Genomic DNA, 27827 nt, shown 5'->3' on the forward strand with positions numbered 1-27827 from the left:
TAATTATATTACTATCCATTAATTCTCCTGAGCTGGCTGTTATATTATTTAGTTGTTGATCAACATCAAGACAAATCACCTCATTTGTCCTTTTAAAAATGTCACATTTTCTTTCTTACAGTTTTCTGAGATATTCACTGAGTTATAAGACTTGAAAAATAACATTACTGAGCCAGAGAGCTTGATTAGCATTTTAAAAAGAGGGTTTCGAGTTTGCTATGCCCACTTAATAAAAAGCTCATCTGACCACCATAGCTTTACTATGTGTTTAACTGTTGAGAAGGGATGTATTTCATCACCATGATCTGGGACATTAAAGCCATAATCTTTTCCCTTCATATGTACAGGAGAGCAATGTTTGCTGAACACTCCTGTATCTTCTGCATGATTATTGATTGCTTTCATCATTTTCTTCTACTAATGGACCTGTATTTTCTCCCAGGGGCAATGAGCTCAGCTGCTGAAAGAACTACAATCCTACATTTTTTTTTTTTTTTTTTTTTTTTTTTTTTTTTTTTCCCCTCAAATATATTTGAAAGACCAAGAAAAACAACAAAAGACTGATGCAGGTGTCCAAGATCTCCTCTAACTGGTCTTAATTCTAAGGGTCAGGTATGTCTCCATGCCTTCCTTGGCTTCTCCTATCATTTTTCTAGCTTCTAAATTATATTATTAATAAAAACTTCTTATTTGGTCCCACATCCCATATGAATTTATTTTCATAGTTTCTTTCACCTTTCCTCTAAAATAAGTGGTTTTTGTTTGATTGTGTGTTTGTTTTCAACCAGATTACATTACCTCTGGATTCTTGAATTAGATCATAGATAGACAGACATTTCTGAACAATAAATAAGACATTCGTCAGCTTTTCTAACATATTTCTTTTGTTTGTTTTGGTATTTACTTATGTTTTGTATGTCAGCTAATCAGATTCATAAGAATTTTCAGCTCTGCAAACATAATTCTTTATTAAGTAAACATAAGTTGCTAGTTGACACTTTAGTCTGTTTGTGTTATTATAAATGTAACCACTGATTTCATCTCTGATGAATTCCTTTACTCTGTCATAACATGGTCCACAAATTTGAATACAACTTCTCCTAAATATGAACATTTTCATCCAGAATCTTTAGAAATCTGGACAATGTTGTAATGCTGAGAATGCAAGACCCTCAGTGTATGTCAAATGGAAATTGTCCAAAAAACACAGTGATTTCCATTTTACCATGTCATGAGAAATGCTTAAGCAAAATTTTACTCAGGGAATCAGCACAGGTCAGAGTAAGCTGTCTATTACAGTGCTCTTAGGAAATATCTATCCAGCAAGCATTTCATAAGCATACCTCTGAAGAAAGGTGAGGTACAATCAGGATGCATCTGCACCTGCAGAAGCTGAAGGGGTTATTGTTATGCATGAAGAGAAATTTTGCTTCCTTTTTGTATTTTATTTTTAAAAAGTCTTGTAATAGATGCATTTCCATTTCATCAAAGACCTTTATCTGTCTTTTCTAAACTGTAATAAAGATCCCAGGTACAGACTTAAGAAAATATTGTTAATATCCAGTAAACTATTTTCACAATTTTTTGCATTAATTCATTCCCAAATTTGAGCAGGATCTTAAAATCATTTGTTAATATATTCAAAAGGAAAGATTCATCTGGAATATTTGTCATTTGATTGCCTGGAATGTATAAGAAATGCCACTGAATCAATGACTAGCACATAACAAATAGCAAAAATTCCAAACAAATACTGAAAAATAAATCCAAACCCACACATTCTTATGAATATAAGCTCAACAATAATTTTCAGAGATAAAGATGTCCAAAAAGTTGATTTACTATCAAAGCTCAAAAAAAAATAAAAATAAAAAAAAATCTCACTACTCCTCCAGACCAATTCATTAGTTCTCAGCTGTACCCATAAATAAAAGACCAATGTACTCTATCTTCTCTCCTCTTCTGAAGAATATCTCACCATAATTTAATGTGTGAAGATTACAAACGAACAAACAGAGGAAGATAAAGAGTCCAAAAGTAAAATTCTTTCTCTTGAAGGCTATTACCAAGACAAACAATCTTATTCCTGTTGGAAATTATAAAACCTTATCTGTATAATCTTCTCACACTGGTGTGTAAATCCAAATTACTGTAGGGTAGAACAAATTTCTTGCATGCACTGTCATTCAGCAATGTTATGTTCCATATGGAGACAGTAGGCAGTATAAAGATCCCAACAGAGAAAAGGGATGCCTCCTTGGGATGACTTAGAAAGTCTTTCCTTTGAAGTTTTGTTCTTTCACCCTTCCTCACCTCATCTGTTCTTTAAGAACCATGAAAGAGACTAACAACAACACTTCTGGTCTTTGTCAGGAATCTGTACAATAGAATCAAGCTCAGACGAAATCTGCTGAACTTGTTTTATAATACACACAACCAGCTGTGAACTTTATACTTTCCTCAGCACAGAGGAAGGCCATATTGTCATTCAAAGACATTCTGCAAAGCAGCACCAGCTGAGGACACAGTGAAGCAAGAGGCTGGCAAGGCAATGTTGCCTTTACAGAACAAGCCCCTTCAGAGCACTGAGCTACAATGTAAAGGTGAAATTACACCTGGCAAAACAAATCATGTATTTGCAATACATTCTATATGGTCTGTGTTTATTTTCTATTCTCTTCCCCTTTATGGAATTACATACAGTGGTGGTTGTTAATGGCAAACATTGCCAAAAAAGATGTGTGTCTTTTTGCCTGAGATTTTGCTTAGGTCTTACTCTGTTTGATAATTCACATAATTAATTTATATCAATACCTCTTTACTGAATCCTAATGATTTTTTTTTTTCCTCCTACAACATCAATGCAGGAGTGAAACTTTGTGATTTTTTTAATTTACAGTTCTTAGTCTTTAATCCCATTACATAGGAACTTTTTTTTTTTTTTTTTTTTTTTTTTTTCTTTTTCTTTTTTCCCCCACTGCTGTTAGTCCTTTGTTAGCCAGCCTTGAAGAAAGGTTTGCATGTGACAGGGACGTTGAGACTGCCTACTGCTCCTTGGGATATCAGAAAAATTCTCATGGTGATGTGCTCTGTGAAATCATGCATACCAGCATGCACACCAGCATTCACACCCTTCCTCACCTATGGCCAGAGTCTTTTCACTGCTTTCTGATGCAGAAACTTGGTTGTGCAGAGACTACTGCTCCTTGTCCACTTGTAAACCAATCATGGTGGTGTAATTCCAGGTTGGAGCAGAGAAGGGTGACGTGTTGTTAACCTTTATGTTGTGGTTGACACCAAGGCACATGTGCCTTGGACTCTTCCTCTTCCTGTAGCCAAAGCACAGTGTTTTGGAACACCGGCAGCAAACCTAATACTACATAGATGAAGGGGAAATACTGTGTCTGTGTCCTATCCATTTACAATTATTTCTCAAGAAGAAAGTTCACTCCTCACACAAATACCCATCTCCGGTGAGAATGAAAGAGAGAACAGAGAGAACAGAGAGAGAGAAAGACAGGAGGTATATCTAAGGCTGTTAACTGAAAAAAGAATGTCTCAAACAGCTCTGGGTCAAAATACTCAGCTGTTGCATTGCACTCTTTTAGTGATGGGAAATCGCTATTACAACTCTGCTACAATGCATCTGGTTGGCTCTGTGGGTGACAATATACCACTATGCACCATTGGTCCACAGCCCATGAAAAATGCTAGAGGGTGCTGCAACAGCTGCCACAACATAAGCACTAATAACGTTGGAAAGACCACAGGAGACACTCAGGCCTTTTTGAAACTCACTCAGCAGTAGGTAGATTGTGTGAATGCTAGATCCATGGATACTGCAGGAGTTGGAGCAAAGTGCTATCTCTTACATGAAACAGGAATATGCCAGAATTTAAGGTGTTTTCTAAATGTGAAGATGATACTTTTCTACCTTTGAAAACTGTTCTTTTCTTTGTGAAAGCTAAAAATCATTTGCATCTTCTGGAAACTTGTGACATGACTCTTTTTTATTTATTTATTTATTTATTTATTTATTTATTTATGGACAGAACTGCATATGAATGCATCTGTAAATCAGTATGGGGTGAGGTGGTGAGGTGGTTGTTAAACTGGATGAATTTGTGGCTGAGAATTTTGAGAATGTTTATGAAAAAAACACAAGCAGGGTGCACTTCAGAGTGAGAAAAGCCACAAAACCAGAACTCATATTTAATATAAAAATACAAACAGCCTTTCCTACCACATGCTGACAGAAATGCTGAGACAAACTGCAAGGAGGGAGAACTTGACTAGCCATGATTGGCTGTCAGTGGAAGGTGTTTGCCTGCTGTTTCAAAGAGATGCTTTATCTCACAGTCTTGGACACAGGTATTATTCTGGGAAAGCTATACTGTAGCAGTGAACAAATATACCCCTTTCATCTTTGCCTCAAGGGACTCATTGTCACACTCAGACATTGACCTTATTCTTTCATTTGCTATGCTTATCGACATCTATGGTTGTAGTTAATTTCAGATGTCACTAAAAAGCAGTGGCTTGTGTGCACTGGCTGCATGAAGGTATTTCATTCATTGCTGCTTTCCAGGTTTCTCAGCTCCAGGTTTTTGACTGCCACAGGAAGAGTGCTAGCTTCTCTTTCTTCAGAACTTATTGCCTATGCTTCTCTTTTTAAGATAGAATGATGGAACTCATCTTTTAAAAATCAAGAACAAAAACAACAACAACAAAAACAAAACAAAACAAAACAAACAAAATAAAAAAAAAAAAACAAAAAAACAAAAAAACACAACAAAGCAAACAAAAACAAACAAACAAACAACCCAGTTTAACGTTTCTTTAAGACTCTTTTTCTAGGGTCTGCAGGCTGATGTCTCTTGACACAAGTGAATTGGACTCATTAAGTGTTTAGGTAATTGCAAATGCAAGACAAGACTTCATCCCAGGTTTTTGAAAATTTGCACTTGGAAAGGATGAACTACACCATTTTTTAAGCAAAACCATATTGCAAGACAGAACTGATTCTGATTTTTTCCTTCCTAAACTTTAGATTATAAGCTTGACAGACAAAATACTTTAAAAAGGAAGTGAGTTTTTTTTCATTTTTGCAGAGTTGCAGAGGATTATTGTTACATAATTAGATGGCTTAAATGATATTGTCATATCAGATAACCAGATTCAGTTTGGGTAGTAAGGGAGAGAGAGAAAAAAAAAAAGACAAGGGAAAAGAAAAAGACACGGTGGATAAAGCAGAGAACACAAATAATGAGAGATACAAAGAAAGGTAACTGAGGTGGAAATTGTTGCAGACAAAAGAAAAAATATGAAGGTAGAGATAAATGAGCTAAGGAAGGAGAAGAAACAGGCTTAGCGCAGTCAGATGTGACTTGGTAACATACCTAGGAAAGTGAAAAACGAGTGTAAAGCAGACAGATTATATCTAATTTAATATTCCTCCCTGTGCTGTAATCATGCCTATTGACTATATTGTGGGTGTTCTGAAGAAGAAATTAAGTATTAAGACTTCTGAGTAAAAACTATTAAAGTCATTCATGGATTGCAACTGCAGGGTGTTTATTCTCTAGAATGCTTTGATATTTTTTGATTGTCTGGAAAGAAAGGAAAAAGAAAAATATAAACAGGAGAAGGAGAAGGAAAATGAAAAAAGGAAAAGGAAATGGAAATGGAAAAGGAAAAGGAAAAGGAAAAGGAAAAGGAAAAGGAAAAGGAAAAGGAAAAGGAAAAGGAAAAGGAAAAGGAAAAGGAAAAGGAAAAGGAAAAGGAACAACTTGGATTTTTTTTTCTTCTCACAGGACTGGGTTTGCTCTTTTGTAACAGTGTAGATAGACGATGGCAATCTAAAGAAAATTTGAAACCATTTACTGTTTCTATTGTGTTCCCCTACCAGCTGTGCCACAAAATGGTATTGCTTCTTACTATGCACTTCCTACATTGCTGGTAAGCATGAAAGTTTCAAGGGTTACTGGTTGTATTTATTAAACTATTGTTTAGTTCTACTGTATTCCCCAAATCTTTGTAATTTAAGCCCTGTCTGACATCTATTCAAAGAAAAAGAAGAGAGGGAAATTCTGAGATGATTCAAATATTGACTCCAAGCAATCATAGTTTTGCATGCAGTCAATACTGACCTTTTCCATTTGGAAAACTCGATAGGGAAAATAATAGCTGTCTTTTCCACAGTGGTTTAACCAGTGAAGTGATATACATGTGTGTATTCCAATGTACATAGGAAGCTTTAGGGGAAAACAGGGTGCTAGGAGGTTTCTTTTGTCCTCAGAGCATCTCAGATTTGATGTCCAATCTTTTTCCATGCCAAACTGCTTGATCCCTGTAGTGCAGGTAGTACATTCTTAATGTCAAGAGACATATTGTCTGTGGTGATTATAAATAATCCCATTCCAGAAAAAACATTAGATAGAATAATAGTATCTTCAACAACAAGTTTGGCATTGGGGATGAAGGCACAAGAGTTCAAGAAAATCCACTTTGCCAACAAACTTACTTCAAATTTAGGTTACTCTGATCCTTGAGTGACTTTCACATCACTTATTTGCTTCTCCTTGCCACAGGCATGTTTAAACTGACGTTTATGGGCTATCAAAACAGACTACTGTGACAAGGTACAGAAGTGTCAGATAATAAAGATCTTTCTCCTATCACAGGGACTTTGCTGGCTACATTAGGCGCACTCATGACTGCCTTACATTGCCTGATCTGTGTTAAGTAGCACTGGTAGGACAGAGAAGCTATGTTGAAGTATTTAAATGTTTATAATAAATGGCATGATGATCTCCAAATTCATTATCTGAAATTTACACCTCACTATCGCTGGGAAAAAAAAAATAATTTGACTGCAATGATATAGATTCATTCTTAGTGTGATTCTGCTGGTATAACTGAAAAAAGCTCATTCCCAGGTTAAGGGCTTCACTGAAGTTACATGATGGATAGGTTTGGCTGTAGATATTTACTGTTAAGTTCTGTTTGTAATTAGCAAGAAAATGTCAGTGAAAAGATTGGGCCAAGAGCTGTGGAAATGGGAAATGGGTGTTGATGTATATACATCTTGTCTTTGAAGAGAAGACAATAAACACAACACAGTCCAGTCAGGAGGAAACATTTTTGCACGTGCTCCAGATTAACTCTGAAAATAACTAAAATACCAGTTTGAAAGGGCTCCAGAGATTAATTGGTTTTACATGAAGTAACCTAGTTTTTCTTTCTATCTTAAGTGTTTTTCAGTAGATATGAGACAACAAGCAATGAATACAGGGGTATCATTTCATTTTTCAGTTTTGCATGTGATTTTAAAATATCCTTAGTTGTGAGAATTCTATTTGGATTTACAAATTTTAGATTTTAGAGGCACTTTAACTCATGTTTTCTCACTTGAAACAGTTCTGTGGATAAAATGTAGTCTGGTGACTTTCATACAATAAAGAGCATTTGAAAGCATTCTCACATAGCAGAAAGTTAAAAATGAGAGTACTCGGAATTACTTGTCATAACTACAACCATAATTTTCACTGTTAGTCTGCCTGCAACATCACCTTGAATATATTTACTCAACTGTAACACAGTCAGTGGAATATCAGGATTTCAATACAGGTTTATCTTCTCGGCTACATCTAATGTGTAACAAATACTAAATGAGTGTTTGAGGTGCATCAGAGCATGGAAGGAGCATTTTTTTATTATTTATGGTTAAATATCTTCATCATTGGAAAGAAAGGGAAAAAGGAAAGAAGGAAAAAAAAGAGGGAAGGGAAGGGAAGGGAAGGGAAGGGAAGGGAAGGGAAGGGAAGGGAAGGGAAGGGAAGGGAAGGGAAGGGAAGGGAAGGGAAGGGAAGGGAAGGGAAGGGAAGGGAAGGGAAGGGAAGGGAAGGGAATATGAAGAAACAGGGAGGGAGGGAGGGAAGGAGGGAGGGATGGAGACTGGAGGGGAGACAGGGATGGGAGGCAAGGAGGGGAGGAAAAGAGGGAGGGAGGCAGAGAGGGAGGGAAATGAAGGAAGGAAGGAAGGAAGGAAGGAAGGAAGGAAGGAAGGAAGGAAGGAAGGGAGGAAGGAAGGAAGGAAGGAAGGAAGGAAGGAAGGAAGGAAGGAAGGAAGGAAGGAAGGAAGGAAGGAAGGAAGGAAGGGAGGAAGGATGGATCTAGTGGACTTCAAAAATAAGAAGTTTGAGAAGAAACATGTAAGAGAGAGTGAAAACGGCAAAGCTAAATCAGTGTATATGGTACAGGTAAAAGAATCAATGCTGTTCATTCCCATAGGCAACATTGATAACATCTGAGAAATTTCTGTGTTTGAAGACAGAAGTCAGCTAGGTCTGAATTTTCTGTTGGGTGGAATAATTGTACGGTTAAACTAGATAGTCTCTGGCCTTTAGCATTCTGTTAGTATCATATTGCTGGGGTAAATGATACTGATAGCAACTGCATCTCTTAGATATGGAAGTGACTTCCATCTTCAGATGAACAGCTAAAGGCTAATTTACTCATTTGCAGGAAAGGTGTGGGTTCATCCCATGCGTAAAACAGACACTGCATTTTCCTGTGATGTTCAGACACAATTTGTTCTACAGCCCCTAACAGGCTCTCTCAAGCACTGTGATCTAGGTCTGTATACATGCTCAGTCTGGCTTTTGTGAAAACACACTATGTACTAATTCTTTCAGAAAGAGTTGTATAAAAATTGTTCCTTTCAAAAACTGTTCCTCATGTCTTTTGCATGGGTCACAGGCTTGCAACACAATTTTCTATTTCCGTTTTCTGTTATACCTACTTTACTGTATTAGAACTGACCTAAGGTAGGGGAGAGAGACTGCAGACCACATGTTTGACTCCATAACAGTCTGTATGCAGATATGGGCACTGCCTCTTAAGTAATGTTAAAAGTCTTACCAAAGAAAGCAACTTCACTGGAAAAAAATTATTATTATTATTATTATTATTATTATTATTATTATTATTATTATTATTATTATTATTATTATTATTATTTAATGGGGACAGTATCTAAATCAAATTAAATGCTCAGGTAGAAATACCTGATCATGGATATTATGTACTAATATAAAAACAATCAAAGGAAGCTGCTTACATGACAAAGAAAGGCACTGAATATTAGGGCAGAATATTTCATTATTCTTCATTGCCACCAAAAGAATCAATTTCTCTCAAAACACACAGGAATAATAATAATAACTTTTATTACTTCATTTTTATATCTTAGCTATGTTTCAAAGTAGTATTGACAGCTAAAAGAGATGAATTTAAAGCTTCCCAAGAACTTTTAGCAAACAGAAGAAAAAAAAAAGTTAGAGCAGTGATAATCCTTACTAAGAACATGCTTTACAAGCACAAAATGGACATAGATGTAAACTGTGTTTAATTGTTTATACCAAAGTAAGGAGCCAGGTGATTAAAAAGATTTGGAAGTTCAGAATGAGAAATGAGGAATAGAAGAAAAAGCTGCTGCTGACTGAGGCTTGCTGGGAGGTTATACAATGGGAATTCAAAGTTTAATGTCTACAACTTGTTCCAAACAATAAAGTGGTTGAAATTTTCATGGATTTTGATTTATTTATTTATTTTGTCATCAAAGATGCTGTTTTCTGTTTCAGAGTTCAAGATAAAAAAAATCTACATATTTTTAAGGATTAACATTTTAACCAATAAAGCAGGACAGGCTTAAGGGTCATCTGTTACTGACTTTCTAACCCCTCAACAGGGATAAATGACCATATGTAATGTGTAGGAAAAAATGTTATTTTTTTCATGGACTTCAACCTACAGGGCATCTGTTGATTACAAAACACCCTTAAATAGTAATTTTCTAATACAGAATGTTCTGTAGGCTGTATGAGGTAACCAAATAATAGATACAAATTGGCAGATATGCTGGTGGGAAAAGAATTAATCACTCACCTAAAAATTAACAGTTACATAAGTGGCAGAGATGATGATCATGTGGTTATATTTATTTTCATGTAAATAAATTATGGTACCCTACCATTTAAAAAGGAGTCGATGCAAAATACAGTTAGTCCCTCATGGGGAAATCAGCTATATTCCATAGGTCCCATGGGGTGTGGGCAACCTCATCTGGAGTACATTTTTGAGTACCCTGGCAGGAAAGATATTGATATATTGAAACAAGTCCAAAGGAGGGCAACCAATATGATAAGGGGGTGGGAAACTATGATGTATGGTGAAAGGCTGAGAGAAATGGATTTATGCAATCTGAAGCAGATATGTCTAAGAGTCTTCAACAGTCTTGAACTTTCTTCATCTACCTAATGGCAGGATTTAAAGAAAATGGAGCAAAAGGACAAGAGGCAGCAGAAACAAGGAGGGAAAGGTCAACTAGTTGTTAGGAAAAAAATCACAGCACAGGTGGTCAAACACTGGAAAAAGTTGCTCAGAGGAGTTTGTAAAGTCCAACTCAAGGTATTCAAAGTTTGATTAGACAAAGCTCTAATCTAACTCTGCAGCTGGATCTTTAAAATTAGCCCTGCGGAGAGCTGAGCCAGAAGACCTCCAGAAGTCCCTTACAACATATATGATTATTAGACTAATTTACCTGTAGTTATTCATCTTGTGGCATAGTCAGTAACGGGATTGATTTTCAGTTTGAGTAGGAAATTACTTTATTCTGTCAGCTCTTAAAATGTTGACATTCCCTAAGAAAAACAGATATTCAGTAGTCTGAGTGGTGTTAAAAGCTAATCTTTTGATTGTTTTAATTGTCAGAGTCCTTGGAGAGAGGAACAGGAGGAAGTGTGAACATGAACAGATGCCTGGGGAAGGTGGGCTGGGAAAGGGAACGTAAATCCCCAGATCCAGATTCTCCTCCATGATGGCAAACCTGAGGGCTCTGAACCAGCAACTTGTCCCCAGCCTGGGGAGTAGCACTGACTGCGTGATGACTAAATGATTCAGAGATGAAGAATTCTCTTGGAGCTGATGTAAGCATGGGTTGTTATCATTTACTTTCATTTATTTCTGTACAAAATTGTCTCTGAAGCAACTATAATTCTATTTTTAGAAAGTACATGCAAATATAACCTTTTCCCTCAGATAAAAATGCAAGAATGGCTCTCCTGGGTCAGGTGAAGTACCCCACTTTGTATCCCGTTGTCCTGGCTCTGACAGTGACCTGTAGGCAGTGCCTGTGGGAAGGTAGTTCCATCCCCTTCCTGATTTTCTGCTGTTCTTACTCCAGATCTTTGCTCCACACTGTTTTCTGGTTGCTATGAACAATATTTCTCTTTTCTCATCTGGTCAAAATAGTACTGGGACCTCTTTCCACTGCACTGAGACTGGGTGCCCTGGTGGGCCAGACCCTACACTGACATGTGCATATGGGCCATTCAGGTTATCATTACATATAGCCCCCAGGAAGATGTAGATATGGAGTGTCATGGTATAGTTTGTATGTTCCCCTGATGCATACCTTTTCTGTAGCATGAGTGCACTGAGGGCTCCAGCTCATGAAGCTTTTCCAGATCTCTTGCTAGCTACACTTCCTTTCATCCATTTTTTTAAATGATACAGAAGGCTGTAGGTAAGTTTGGAGATCACCTTCTGCTCCTTGCCTTACTGGCCCTACTGAAGCTAGAGTTGTGCACAGCAGCATCAACAGAAGCAAGCTTTGAAGAGGGGCTTGTCCAAGGATGGTGTTTTCCAGCCCTTTATACATTCACATCTGAGGGCAAAGTACCATCCACTGAACAGGGTCTACTGGCTCTGTGGATACCTTGAAAGACACATCTCAGAAAGTTTTCTGGTTTGTCCAGAAAACTTTCTCCAGTTTTTAAAGTAATGTTTTTTGGTCCTCTTGATCCTTAGTTTTTAGAACAAATTTCTGTAACCTTACACCCTATCCTGTAAGTAGTTTGTATTTCTTTTTTCCTTTTTCTTAAATATCCTTATAATATCCTTAAAATTGAGAATTGGATCATTCCAGCAGTGCCCAGAAGCCCAAGATATGAAGATCTGTGTAGGGTAGTATAAGAGCTGGTGTATCAGGGTGATTTATGGGAAAAAAATGTTTGGTATTGCCTAATATCAGCCATTAGCACACAAGATAGTGTCTGATACCCTTGTTTCTCCAAGAGATTTTGTTGTTATGAATAACCAATCCAGAAATGGTAACCAAATCCAGTAAAGCGATGGCAAAAATCTCTTAAGAATTTTTAAAATATCTTTTGCTGTGACTGTCACAGTGGAAACTGTGCATTCTGGTGATTCAGATCTTCTCACCTTCCACCTCACAAGAACAGAGCATTCCACACTGGCCTGTCAAATTCCATGCTGTCACTGATGTTGAAATGCTCACCACTATGTTTTACTACATCTCAGTTTTAAGTGTGTCACATCAAAACAAAACAAAACAAAACAAAACAAACAACAACAACAACAACAATAACAAAACATTTTCAAAGAAAATTGCACAGAATAAAGCTTAAAGAATGTCTCAGAAATTTAGAACTATTAATACTTCAAATTACTTCAATTTAGAACTATTAACACTTCAAAATATTAAAAACAAAACATCACATTGACCGTGTGCAGTAATTTGTATTAAGATTATACCAGAGATGAAATTTTATTTTTGTAGATGAATATAGCAAAATTTTTCACATGGAATGTGAGCTAGATAAATTTAATTGTGTAGAAAAGGCTTTCCATTGCTGCTTTTTCCTTTGTGTTATTCTCAGTGACCAGTATCATCTTATTTCTTAAGCCTGGAGATTATCATGAATGGGATAATGTGGGGGGAAGTATTCTCATTCATTGCATGGGACTTTTAACTGCACAGACACCATTATAATTGACAAGAACAGTGAAGCTAAAATCCTGTTGATTGGAGAATATGCCATTCTCAGTGGTTTTCAAGTATATCACACAGGCATGTAAGAGGCTTCTATTATCTCATAGAGTGCCAACAGGGGATTAAAGCCTGACACTGAAAACCTTCAGAGAAATGGCTCCTACTGCAAAATAATGAATCTACTCATACCTGAATATCACCTGACTAGAAAGGAGAAAAAGCCCGGGACGAGGGATCTTAAGTCTACCATTTAGAGTCAAGTTATTGCTCCCTTCCCGGTGTCAATCTGACCACTGAGAGTCAAAAAAAAGGAACCACGTTACTGCTGTTATAAATCTTGTTATACCAGAGGAAGCCAGTGAATGTACTTTAGGGGCTTGGACCCATTTGGGCAGGCCGTGGACTGTCTGATATTCTTGTTTCACTGACACAAGCACTGGAAGTCCTGAGTTCACAGTCTTTTAAAGATGTTTGATGCCTCCTGCACATATATGATGTCTCCTTCCTGATGCTGTACCTGCAGAGCAGGCATGAGAGAGCCCTGCACATTGCTGTGACTTCTGTACCAAGGAAGCTGAGGTAATATGATAGCTATTTTGATGACTGTGAGTAAGGGATTTACTGTACCATTTACCATGTGTGGTGGTTCACACTAAATACTACCCAGTATATTCTTTCCAATCTGTAAATAACTGGTAATCTCACAGTATGAGGATGGAGTATAATCAAATTCTGTAAATTTCCATTCTGAAAATTGTCAAGTTCATCAAAGGTTAAGTAGGACCAGTTCCGCTTGAACACAGAGATAGACATCCTCCTTTTATGCATTGCCCTATAGAAATGAGGTAATTCATGTTTGTAAGTGTCAATTAACCAAAAAGGCAACAATTTAATGTAGGCAACTCATCCCTTACTTTCAAATGCCAGAAGACCTGGGACCAGAAGCAGAAACTGGAGTAGGCATGACTGAAAAATGCCACAGGACATCTACCCCCTGCCAAGTTCTGACACCAATTAACCTGAACATTAGAATCAATCCTTTACAGATTCAGTGATTTCTGTATCTCTTTTCTACCCCCAGGAAATAAAATCAAAGCCTGCCTATGCCTGGAATCCTGAGATTAACTTCACAAGTCAGAATCCTTGCCAGAAAAGTGCTATTGACCAAAGATTTTCAGAAGGAATATGGTAAGGCAATGAATTCTACGTTTGGTTGCGGGGTTGCAAGTAAAGGATGTAGTAGAAGTATTGGTATACATTTGAAAAACCTATATCTAATCCTAAATTCCAAATTTCACATTGCACGATCATTTTCAGATAACTGTAAAAGAGTAGAATAGAGAAAGCATAAGCAGAAGTGAAGATCTGAGATGAGTAGACAAAACCAAACAAAACAAAAAGCACACCACACCCTATACGGACAGATGCTTGATCTTTTGGAGTCAGACTAGTGATTAAAATAGAGAAAGACAAGCAAATCAGTGTTTGCCATCACAAATATTACTCATGGGACATCAAAAGAAAGGTAGTTTTACTTAAAAACAAGTGTACACCAGTCTTAAGAGATGTAGTAGTGACGAAGCAACAATGCCAAATGTAATTTCAGCTACAAAGAGTCTCTGTCATCTGTCCTCAAAACCAAACATCTGGTTAAAATAAAATATAAATAAATAAGTAAATAAGTACAAAAGATAATGAAGTTGTTAGAGAAGACACAAGCAAAAAATGAAAGGGCAAATTAGAGAGAAGAATGCTAACTTTATAGTCCTGTCTCACTATGTATAATAGATAAAGGTAACTGCTACAAACTTGATTTGTATATTGCACTTTGCCATAATAGATATAAGAAGGACCTATACCACCCCCCAGAAAAACATCTTGGGCAAGATATATATTAGGAAATGTCATATGAAGATGCCCCCTGTGACCCAGACTTGGTCTTCTAGATGAATGAATAAATACAGAGTTTGTACAATAGCATGTAATGATTCTTAGCCTCAAATCTCCTGGGTTCGAACTTAACAAGTCTACCTGCAGTCCTTCCTTTCTTCTCACTGTTCATTTAGTGCACTGTATGAGGCAAATGATTATATAATTAAAGACTGTATCAGAATGCACATGCACAAGGCCGTAAATTAATGCTGTACAGACAGCATTAAGTCTGACATTTTCTAACATCGGGAGTGCTTGTCTTTGAAACCCTAGTGTTCTTCTCACATTGATTGAGCCAGAGACTTAACTGCAAAAATCTGAGTGGGAAAAAAAAAAGATCTTAGCATTCAAAACTAATGATAATATCTAGGGTCAGAGCAGAGGTTTTCTACCAGTTTTGTACAATTAAGGTTGTAAATATTACCAGTAGAGAGCAGAAACTGTCCATTCTCAGTACATGAAGTTTAGAACTGCAATGCTCCCTGGAGGCTATCCAGATCAAGTCTGTGGATGGCCTGGGGACATGCTCCTTGCCTTCCTGCAGAAAATGTCATAGAATGAGGGAAAGTACGTGTCCAGATCCTAGTCTTTCTGTAATATGGACTCAGGATACTGCCAAACATGGGAGACTGAGGACACTCAAACATCCAGTATGTTAAGACACCATCTCTGTGAATCATCTGCTGAAGAGGAATGTGAAACACTTTTGCCAGTTTACAGCCTTTCTAGCTGCAGAAGATAAGAAATATGAATTCCCAGGCTCCACTGACTCTGGAGGAGAGGAGACATGATGGTTATACACTACATTATTAAGCTCATGTGACCTATGCAATCTGAAAGTTGGTGACTCTACATATGGCACTTGGTCTGGTAACTTCAAAGACAGCTAGTTGTATTAATGGTACCACCTAAGTGAATTTGACACTCCCAATTACCATGTTTGCAAAAGAAATGGACACTCTTCTCCACTTCCTTGTGTCACGCCATCAGGACAAACTCTTCAGTAGAAGCTTTGTGGTTCATCTCATGACCCAGACCAATCTCTGGAAGGTATAAGGTTATAAATCATTATGTCCTGCTGCTCATCATGTTTTTGAATAAAACAGTCAAAGGATAAAAATAAGGAAAGTCTTCTCAGGTTGGTTTCTCTATAGGTGTAACATTGAATTGCAACTCCACTCCTACTGGAAGAAAGAAAAGGGGAGGGGAGAAGGTCAGAGGGGTAGAGGTAGGTCTTATGCTCCAGGAAGACCTTCTGCCCAATCCAATCCTTATTCAGAAATATCAGACACCTGGCTAACATGTCTTTGATATAGGCACATAGTGGGATACTGCTTTTTTGGTTAGCCTCAGCAGGTGTCTGTCTCTGATAGCCACCTACATGGGCCTAGGTTTGGTCTGTGAAGAAGGAGAAACACATGATAAAAGCAACATTTTAATCTCTCTCTCTCTCTCTTTTTTTTTTTTTTTTCCTCCTGCCCTGACATATAGTATTAAAAAAAAATAATAAAATAATGTTAATTCTTCAAAAAGGTTCTTATGGTCTGGTTCCATATATTTCAACTTGTCTTTAATATTTTTAATTCCGTGCATAGAACTACTAACACAGAAAATTGAAATTAAATTTAACTTGAGTTTCAGCCTTAACAGACCTAACTACACATGCCTCTCAAACTGTCCAGGTGTCCTGTATGAACACAGAAAGCATTATTTTCAGTGTTATTTTGGAGGTAAGATAGGATTCCGATTTTCAAAAATTAAAGACTTATAAAACTAGAACATTAAAGTAAAAAATCAAATCATTTCCATTACCAAGTTTCTTAAATATATTAAATATATGTTTAGTCACTGCTCAATCTCTCATTCTCCATGTGCAGTATCATGCAGCTCATATTCAGATTTTTTTCCTCAAATTTTTGCCTTTAGAAAGATCCAGGACCTCTTGAAATGGTTTCTCTCTCTTATCAATCAGGCTAAGTATAGTTGAATTTGGCCATGATAGTTTCGTTTGCTGAAGTGAAATGTGAATTTAGGCAACTGAGAGCATGCCAGTCTGAATGACATCGCTGTTCTGCTTTGTCAAGGTGTGCTTTCAGATAAGAGTCATATTCTTAACTAAATGGCTTGTCGTCAATTCTTTGCTGTAGTTAATCCATCAATGAACACTTATGCCAAACACTTCACTCTATACAAAATGAGTTGCTATTTTAAAGCTTTGTCAAGAATATCTTTAAGCATACTGTGAAATAGATACAGTATCCAGTCACTGAAAGGGGTTTATCTATATCATTTCCAGTCTTAAATAATTTAAACCTTTTAGTTAGGTAGTTCATTCCTAACATAAAAGGATGTGTTAACAGTTGAAAAATAGTTAGGGATTCTTTCCAGGCCAAACTGGGCAGTATGTAGGGTATGTCTTAGCATTTCCACCTGTTTGAAACTGACAAAGTGAAACTTCCCATTTACTTCTGAAGTGGATAAAAAAAAGAACAGAAAACTTTCACACTGAGATCTTCAAAATAAAATGATATCTTTTATCATATATTGCTAGATTTTGAAGAATCTGTACTTGTCAACTAATAAAGCAAGTATCTACATACAGCTTACTACTCTCAACATTATTGCTGTCATCAGAGAACGGTGATATGTTCCCAAAGTTCAAACAATTTCACTGTAGCATACTTTTGAATGACCTAAAGCAACTTCACTGCCTTCTTGAAAGTAATCAAGGATGTGACAGGTTATTTCCCTCTTCAGGAAAGAAGTTAGTTGCTGCACTGCAACTAACAAATGTGAAAAATACTTTTCTGTATGTCTTGAAAAAATCTTCATTTCAAAACAAATTGTTAATTGCTTTCTCAGCTGAAAGAAGTTGAGTATGCTTTTGGCAATACATGATTATTTTATCCTGTCAAGACATATTATTTTAGCCATGGGGAAATGCTGAGAAACAATAGTATTTAATTTGGTATCATAAACAAGCCTTTATATGTATGTCTATGGATAACACCATGGAATACATATAATTTTGATGCTTCAGAGGCACCTAATTCTAATTTTCTTCCATACCAACAAAAGGTTGTGAGTGTTTTGTTTTTAGAAGCTAGAGTAGAATTCTTGTAATGAATTGCCCTGCTTTCCTTCTGCTGTACATCTGACATTCAGCCACGAGTAACTTAGAAAATGACAGTTATTGCTTTCTTTACTGATTTAAAATAAAGAAGCTAATTGCTTCTTTATTCAACCTGGCAAGTGCAAGAACTCTTCGTTTCAGAGGAAGTTGTGTCTTAATGGAATGTTTTTTAGCACATCTGTAGCCACGATTCTAACAGAAACCAAACCCAGACAACTAAAACGCACTAATAATCTTCACACGTGATCATGAACAGTCTGTCTCCCAGTAACTTATCGGGCCAGCAATTAATTCAGAAAAGTATATGAAATATATAGTTTTCTGATATCCAGAATTTGAATATTTAGGAGAGTGCCAGTCCTGTGGGCAGAATAGAGTTTTTTCTGGAAATACATTTCACCTCAGGTTGCTTTTCAGTTTTCAAAGGCAGAAAAAAAAAAAAAAAAAAACACTCTGATGTTTTTAAAATACATATCAATATTTAGGAATTATGAAAAAATATGTCAGTATTTTTGAGTATTTAATGCTGTGCGTTTCCACAAATGACACCTTTTCTCATGGCAACTATAACAACCTGATCAAAAGCACCAGCACAGGTTGCAGAGATGAGAGGCTTATTTTCTGCCCAGTGGCCAGGCCCCCGGGCAGGGATGCATGTTTTGTGTCTTACCCTTATGGCCTGACCAGATGAAAAACAAGGATGTGTTAGGAGAGATCCCCCTCCCACCCCCCCGCATAGATTGGCCACAGACAGAGGTGGCTTTGAATTCCTACAAGGCTGTATCCTGATAAAGAAAAGGTTTTCAGTACATTATTTGACTTAATTTCAAATATCTTGAATTAAATACAAGGGGATGGTAAATTCTGATTCTTAACAACAATTGCAGCCAAACAAAAATCATTCTAAGCCATTTCCCACCAGATCAGGGAGCTGTAAGATCAGAATTTTCTATAAATATCTGCACTTTTGCTCAGAAAATCATTTGACAGAGAAGTCCCTGTCAGCTCTAACTAAGGCTTAGAAAGCACCACAATGCAGCAGCCTAGAAGCTATCATTTTATCAAAAATTGAGTGAGCCTGACAGTTTTGCCCTGCCTTAAAGAAAAACAAAACAAAACAAAACCCACCATGATTTAGCATAAGGATCTGTTTGATCTGGTGGTGGCAGTATGTGCCTGTGACTGAGAAGAAGAAGGAGAGGAATATTCTGAATTACACGGGGAGAACCGTCTGCCAGGAAGATTTTTGCTAGCCCCCAGCACAGTGTTGCTGGTAAAACCAGTGGCCAATAGGATGGTGGAGGGAAAGGCAGGCAAAGCCCCACTTTTAGCAGTGGGGTGGCAGTTTTATCCTTCCTACTGCTCCTTCTTGCCAGCCCTGCCAGCTCCCTGCCAGCAACCTGGTTTCCTTAAGTGAGGGAAACCTGGGCAATGGCCCCAGACTGAGGAAATCTCCTCAGGAGAGCTAATGGGGCTGGCTAGCTGGCTGAGGTCCTGGGGGGAGTGGGGACCTCAGGATAATGCTGCTGGGGGGAAATTACTGTCATGGGTGTTTCTGCTGAAGTTGCTTGTCCCAAAGAATGCTGTGCTGGGGTGGGCAGCCCTGAAGGGCTGGTAAAAAAAAAAAAAAAAGGAGTTGTTTTCTTCCCTCACTGCAATGGCCTGAGGGGGAACTAGAAGGTTCACATCCCTTCCCCACCCCCTGGGGGGCAGCACCCAAGGGCATCAAGTTGCCCTCAGCCCCTGCAAGCTTTGGATCATCTTTAAAAATGACAGAAAAAGGGCAGCTCGCAGACCTGTCAGTGCCTGGTTTTCAGAAGTCAGGCCAGTGAAAGGGTTGAGATTTGCATAAGGATCAGAAATTTTTGAAAATTTGCCTCTTGTTTCTCAGTAGGTGATGCTACACCATGTGGCCTTTGTCTTCTGGCTTCCAAGACTGCTGAACACATTTGGTTCCAGCATGTTTGTAAATTTATCATTGCAACAGAGCATCTAGATATCTACACAGAGCTGTTTCTTTTTTTTTTTTTTTTTTTTTTTTTTTCTGAGTTATGAGCTGAAGTTCTCATATAATCAAATAATTCAGGCAGCCTGGGCTTTAAGGGAAAAACACCAAATAATGCAAGCTACAATAATATCACAAGAGATACTTGTGACATGTGGTAGGCTTTTTTGACCTCTCAAAGTATGTGCTGGGGGAAGCACATACCTGAAAGGTTATATGAACCTATGGTTCACACATACCATAGGATCTCACGTACCATAGGATCTCACCTGTTTTACATCTCTTTGGGTGCTGCTATTGACTCTGCAGTCATCACCCCAAATATACCTTTTGAAAATGACAGATCAAATAGCATTTGGAAAAGTACCCATTAAATAGAAGATGGTCACTCATCCTGAACTTTTTCATGGCTTATGGCCATGGTCATTAAAAGTGTAATAAAATACCTCTTTCTCCCCTTCTCTCCCCTCCCCCCCCCCTTCCTTCCAGTTTGTGCTGTTTACTGGTGCTTCTATACTGTCTCTCGTCTTCATCCTTTCTCTCTTTCCCTTCCTTCTCATTTCAGTAATGAGCATAGGTTTTGACAAGAAACTCTTCTCCACTCACCCCCACCTCATTTACAGGTATTTGGACTGTCTGTTGCAGGCTCTTCCTCTTGTAGCTCTGTAACCCTATATTTCTCAACAGCTAGGTATGCCGAATAGTCCATGGCATATGAGATTAACATGTAGAAAACAGTCTATACGAGCTACTTAGCAGTGCTTGCAACATTGTTTATGTCATGATTCAAAAATTGATCCAAATTCTAAACACATCCTTTCCTTCTTATTTACCAATTGATCACATAGTGCCAAGCAGGCACATAAAATCCTACCTCCGCTAAATAAAGACTCATGTTATATTAACCTCTAGATAGTAATTCTCCAGCCTTGCCCTTAGAAAGCCTCCAAAATCTAGTTACATTTTTTTTCTAATTTTTTACATCAATAAAGTGAAATTTATATGCACACCAAATATATTTTTCCAAATTTATTTTTTTTAAGTTCACAGTCAGCAAGATGTGGGAGGAGGAAATGCTGCATCCCTTGATGCCAGTTTAGTTTTCTGCTTTGTGTTAAAAACAATGGTGGCTCCCTACACCCCCAATATTTGTTTAGCTCATTCGATTCTAGAAGTAGAGCCTCACACAGAAGTTGTGAGGGACAGGAGGTGCTGATTAGATGAAATGCTCACTATGCTCTTTGGAAAGTTTCAAACTACTCTAGTTTATAGCAATCAAACTAGCTCTGAATAGACCAATTTGCAAAGTGCAGATTAGATAAGTTGTCTTGGAATTTATGGAAAATTACTCATTATATAGAAATAAATCAACGAGCAGTTGAACAGCCTGACTGTGGGGACATATTTACTCTTATAACAGCCACCACAGAAATGCTCAGTGTTTCTGAGGGGGCTGGAGCATGGGTATGTGTATGTACATGGGAAGAAAGGGTTAAAGAAAGAAAGCGCAGAAATCCAAGTATTAAAAGAAGCCTGTAACAGGGACAAAATGAACATAGATACTCTAAACAACAGAGGACACCATGTACAGATGCAGACTCTTGGGGGGCAGGGGTGGGGTGGGGTGGGGTGGGTGAGGCTGCACTCATTTCAGTGCTGCACATATCTGTAACAGGGGTGGCAGCAAACCAAATGTATGAGTGTCTACAGGACCTCTGAAATGAGAGTAAACTCAAGCTCATGCTCATATAACTCAACTCAGAATGTGGTAAAACTGTCTTCTTGTAAAAATATGCTAGTTCAACTGATAAACATGTACGGGTCATAGGTACATTTTGAGCAATACCAGGCTACACATCAGCTCTCTTAGGACATTCAGCAAAACTAAGAGTTTAAACTATCATGAAAACTTCCTATTTTATAAGGTGCTGCTGGGTACATTCCTTTGTCATGCTCTACTAGCAAGAAAGTTAATCAGAGGTCTGACTTTCAAGTAATTACATAACATTTAATTTATTTAAGATCAAAATTAAAAAGACAAGTAAACAAAAAGTGGTTTTCCTTCCATTTGATTTCCCTCTACTCAGACTTGTATCTCTGGAATTATCCATGTACAACTATTCTTCCATAAGTTGATGTATGGATATTCTTAGGAGAGATTTAGCAACAGTAGCTGCATTTTCAGTTCATACTTCACCTTAACCGAAATTACTTTTTGTATGTGAACAAATCTTAAGTACAGAAACACGACTACATGATATTACTATATTTGTTGTCTTATGCTTCAGGTCACAAATCCATATGATCTAAAGAAAAGTTAGCTCATTTCCACTATGGTTCATATAGTATTTCTTTACTTGCTCTTTTTAGTTATCTGAAGTTAAACACACACCGTGATCTTCTCCAGGAAAGAGCAGCTGACTTTGTGACTGGCCATTTTATCAGGTCAGCACAGATTCACTGCCAACCCCACAAGTTCCAAGGATTCTTCCAAGTTTAGCATGTCCTCTTCTGGTTCTCAGCAAATGCCAGCACTCAGTCCTGGCATTCTTCATGTTTTTTTCTAGCATCCAACACCTCTGACTCAGCCTGGGGTGATGGACTTGCATCTCTCCTCCATAGGTGGCAGGACATAGGACCTGCTAGGAGGTTTGAAGCAGGTCTCCTGAGAGACCAATGAGGAACATTTAAAAACTATACGATCTGAGAATTCAGATTCTTGTTCCTCCTATAGTGGAACCACTGAAGCGTTTTATCCATGAATCCAGAAGTGCAAGTTTGAGCCTGACTCTGGACATGAATTCAACAGCGCTCTAAGCAACACTTCTGTGTATGAATGTACATTTTCATTAGGCTACGGAATCAAAAATATCTGCATCTAGTGCTGATCATAATACTATCTTTCCTTAAGTATGCTAGTATCATAAACTCCCTAGCTTGAGGAATGACTGAAGGAAAGACAATATTCAGATTCTTATCCAGGTTGCACATCTATCTTAAATGAGTGATAAACCTTGGCTGGCATGCTAGCTAAACCTTCAATGGCTTCAACACCGTTCAGGACAGTGGATAATCTGAATGTATTAGAGTACAGAATGGTAAAGAAAATATCATATCATTATTATAACAGGAAGATTTACTCATTCCTGACATTTTACTTTTATTTATTCATACCTATGCTGCAACATGGCAGTGCAGGCGTGTATGAAAAAAAAAAAAATAAAAAATTGTTTGTCAATAATGCATAATTCATAGACATTATACTGGCTCAGATTCTCCTCTTATTTATAAATGCTCACAATAGTGAAGTTACTCTGGGTTTAAAGTGGAGTAAAAGGAGGAGAGTTCCAATATATATAAACATATATATTATTTATTATCATATCATCAGGAGTTATTGCTTTAGCTTGCTTCATGTCAATAATAATAATGCAATTTTACAACTTGGAAAAGTAATTTTCTTTTTGGTTTCATTTCCTTTGACAGGAAAGGCAAAATTATTTTAGTGCCATTCCACATGAGTAACACTTTCAGAAACACAAAACAATGTAATAATCATTTGGGATGAGGGGCTAATACAGAAAAGAAGACATACGTTCAGCAGATAAATGTGATACATAGATTATACACACAGAGAATAAGAAAACAAAAGAAATGAAAAAAGCTAATAATAATGCTTCTGCGTAATGCTCTCCCAAATTAAATTGCTCTCATCTTGTGTCTCTCATGAATCATTGTATCAGAAATTGTCACGACTAAAACGAGACTCCTTTGCTATCCTCAGAGTGAATTAAAACAGTGACTTGGCCTTATATTCCTGAGTTTTATCATCAGTATTTGTCAAAGAGAAATACAGATTTAAACACGAAAAGACATCCTTGTTTTGCCTTGGACTAATTCAATACAGAATAGTGAAAATATATCCTATGGATGTAGCATTTCTGATCCATTTTATTTTAATTGCTTTAATTTAACATGATAACAGAAATTAAAATGGTGACAGTTATCTAATTAAATATCCAAATCAGACTTGAAATTTCTATTTTTTTTCTTGAACTTTTTGAACTTGAATTTCTTATTTAGCCTGAACTACGTGTCTTGCATATGTGAGTCTGCTGAGTTTATGTAATGAGTGTACTGGAACGTGTCCTGCATCCAACTGCTTCTAGTGTTGCCTAGTTTCAGAAATTCACCATCAGTGACATTTCATAGCATTAAGACAATCCAGACAAGTAAAATAAAACCATTATAAACATAGCATAGAATATCTTTCACCAAGTAATTCAGCATTGCCTTTTTATCTTCATAAAGCATAAAGGCACTGAAGTGCTTATACATATTCTCAGCTGAACTACTTAATCTTATTGCCAGTGAAGGAATTTGTGGCTCTTTAAAGAAAGCATATGCAGAAAGAGTTCAATACTTTCCTTTGGCTTCAAATGAGGAAACACATTACTAAAATTGTACATTTTCAACAAACATTCAAATGGTTTCAATGAATTTACACTGCCTCACCTTAGTTTGCTGCACTTGGAGTGCAGCTTGCAGTTCATGGGCCTGATTCTCAGTGAAGCAAAGGTGTTAGAAAGCCTCTGCTAAAGGGGTTTAGGTTGGGCTTCATGTTTCTGATGGGCAGTTTACAAGTGCTCTCTGTTACCTCAAAGGCTATTCAGAACTGTGTTCATCTCCAATTTTGGCCAAGAATCAGAAAATCTGATCAAATAAATCTCTCATATTGAATAAATTTTCCCTCCTCTCCAGGGATAAGCAATAAGGCAACCATGCAGCACACAAGAATTGGATACTGCACTGACAGACAAATATTCACCTCTCTTTGATTACACTATAGACATGTTAATTAAACAGGAAATATAAATGATGGCAGAAAAACTTGTGGTATTGAGTTGACTGTAGAAACATATTGAATGACATGTTTTTCAATTGCCACAAAATTAGTCTGCCAGTTTACAGCTGTCATTCTTCTCAAACAGATTTGATGAAAGGGATAGAAAACTGTTTCTGCACACCTCACATCAGCACAGAAGGCAGAGTCAGAGATTGATCCCACACAGTGAAAATAATCAAAGAGATAGAAAAGTCACAGTAATTTAAAATTATAGAATGAGAAAGTTTCTGGCTGCTTATCTGGTAAAGGCAACAGTTTGACCTGGTAAAATGAACTGCCAGAAGGAAAAGTATTACATTTTCTCTTTCTCTCTCTCTCTCTCTCTTTTTTTTTTTTTTTTTTTTTTCCCCACCATGTGGCAACCAACGAAGTACTGAATAACTGGAAAATAAAAATAAAAAGACAAGCATAACTGTTGCACTGCAATCCTCTTGATTTACTGATCTATGTTAGGTTGTATGCAAATTGCTTCATATTGGCTATAACTTTAGTGAAAATGAATATAACCTCGTAATTGACAAAAGCGTTGTATGTACCAGATCACTTGCTGACCACTAAGCAGTTGTAATCTCATAACAGATCCAATCTGTTTTTTTCCCCAGCTAAACAGTTTGGAATTAAACCCAAAGAAACAAAGAAACAAACAAAAAACAAAGCCAAAGTTTCCATTGTGCCCAATATGCCCCGTATTTATGTTGTGAAAACAACCAGGTTCCTCTCTAGTTGTAGCTCACAGGTTTTGGGAGCTGGGCAGAAACAAGTTTACTGTTTCTGTCAACAGTTAACCAACTCAGTCTGGTGTAGTGGGTTTACGTGGCAAGGTTTTGGTAGCAGGGGGCCATAGGGATGGTTTCTGTGAGAAGGATCTAGAAGCTACCCCATGTTTGATAAGGGCCCCACTGCTGACCAGAGCTGAGCCAATAAGCGATGTTTTGCACCTCTGTGAGAGCATATTTAAGACAGGGAAAAAAACGCTGCGCCACACAGCAGCTGGGAGAGTGAGAGGAGTGAGGAACAGCCTTGCAGACGCCAAGGTCAGTGAAGAAGGAGGGGGAGAGGTGCTCCAGGCACCAGAGCAGAAGTCCCCTGCGGCCTGTGGTGAGGACCATGGTGAAGCAGGATGTCCCCCTGCAGCCCATGGAGTACCACGGTGGAGCAGGGTTCCATGCTGCAGCCCATGGAGGAGACCATGGTGGAGCAGGTGGCCCTGCACTGATGGAGGCTGCCACCTGTGGAAGACTCCTGCCGGAGCAGATTCCAGGCTGGACCTGTAGCCCATGGAGAGGAACCCACGCAGGAGCAGGTGAACCAGCAGGAGCTGCTGCCTGTGGGGGAGCCAGGTTGGAGCAGTTTTCTCCTGAGGGATGGACCCCGTGGTATGGACCCATATCTGGAGCAGTTCTGGAAGAGCTGCTGCTTGTGGGAAACCCACGCTGGATCAGTTCATCAAGGACTGCATCCCATGGGTGGGACCCCACAGCACAGCGGACAAGAGTGACCGAGAAGGAGCAGCAGAGAAGAAGCGCTGTAGACTGACCATAACCCCATTCCCCCGTTTCCTTGTGCCGCTCGGGAGGAGGAGGTGGAAGAGGGTGGATGGGGGGGGAAGGTGCTTTTTGTTTCTTTCTTTTGTTTCTCACTTCTCTAGCTTGTTAGTAATAAGCAATAAATGTTACTATCTCCCTATGCCGAGTCTGTTTTGCCTGTTACAATAATTACTGCATGATCTTCTTGTCCTTATCTCAACCTTTGAGCCCTTTTCATCGTATTTTCTCCCTGTTCCTCTTAGAGGAGGGGGAGTGAGAGAGCGGCTGTGGTGGAGCTCGGCTGCCCACTCAAGTGGAACCACCACATCTGGACTGTTCAGCTCAGATTTCTTTAGACAGACCTAAAGCAGGTAGTTCTAATGGGAATGCAGGAGATCGTGATGCCTTGGTTTATATCAATTATATCAATAGCTACAATTCTGGTCTCTATCTCAAAAGAACTGTGTTATCTTTGATAATACTGCATAATGCCCAATGATGTCATGAAAGAAATGTTGACTGACCAGTCGCTATTTGATGAAAGTCAAATTCTGAATTCTGTCAAGCATTTGACTTTTTTTTTATTATTTATTTTTTATTTTTCCTTAAACAGGAGAGGAAACAATGATTCATATAACTCGTGCTGCCCACAGGCAAGTGCCCTGTCTTCTGCTTGAGTGTAGCTTAGATGAGCTGCTGCTGTCCCATCCCTTATGGGGCTGCAGGCATGGTGCCTTATGAACACCGGAAGATCTAGGGAAATTCAAAACCAGTCTGTCACCTCTACCTATGGAATGCAGACTACTTTGAACTGTGGCACTTCATAATGGAAATAAAAGATCTCTTACTTCACAGAAGAAAATGAAGTATTATATTTAAAAGCAAAACAATACATGCTTTTTGTTTTTATTTAGTTTTATTATTTCTAGTAAGAATGGAAGGGGTTTTGCCCTTTATTTGCTTTGCTTCACCAACATGGAAGAAAAAGACATGAAATAATTTGTTGTGTGGAAGGATCTTCACCCACCAAAGGCACAAAAGTCTTCAATGAAACATGCTGGGTTTTCATAGCAGTGATTAAGAGGGAAAAAATGCCATTCATAATTTATATTTTGCTTTTGGCAACAGATGGTATGAGAGCATTGAGATGACTGTGTTGTATTTAAAATTAGCTTCAGTCTCAAATAAGGTGCTTATTTCTGTTAGCGAATGTGCTTACATTCATACCAAATATATAACTTACTGTTGTCAATCAGCACTTGTTTTGTCTTATCTATGATACATGATATTCTGACACATTTCTTATTAACCTTAATATGTTCTTAATCACAACATTCAATTAACAAATTCTGTTATAATCAAGACTCTTCCTTTTGAATGATTTATTATTGGCATATCTTAGTAATATGTTTACAGGAGAGAAAAATACCACATCTAGCACAGAGATGTCTTGAAGATTTCAGGGGTAG

At 37.8% G+C, this 27827-nt stretch overlaps 1 long non-coding RNA gene across 3 annotated transcripts in view; it reads left to right on the forward strand.

The window, feature by feature from the left end:
• Window positions 1-537: 537 nt before the first annotated feature.
• The window catches only part of LOC116486790, a 56599-nt gene continuing 29309 nt past the window's right edge, over window positions 538-27827 (forward strand). For all 3 annotated transcript variants that reach the window (XR_004252991.1, XR_004252993.1, XR_004252992.1), the window contains exons 1-3: window positions 538-612; window positions 10774-10988; window positions 13938-14044. This is a non-coding gene — a long non-coding RNA (uncharacterized LOC116486790). The remainder of the gene's footprint in view (window positions 613-10773; window positions 10989-13937; window positions 14045-27827) is intronic.

This window comes from Aythya fuligula, chromosome 2 (genome assembly GCF_009819795.1).
Source record: "Aythya fuligula isolate bAytFul2 chromosome 2, bAytFul2.pri, whole genome shotgun sequence".
NCBI classification, from domain to species: domain Eukaryota; kingdom Metazoa; phylum Chordata; class Aves; order Anseriformes; family Anatidae; genus Aythya; species Aythya fuligula.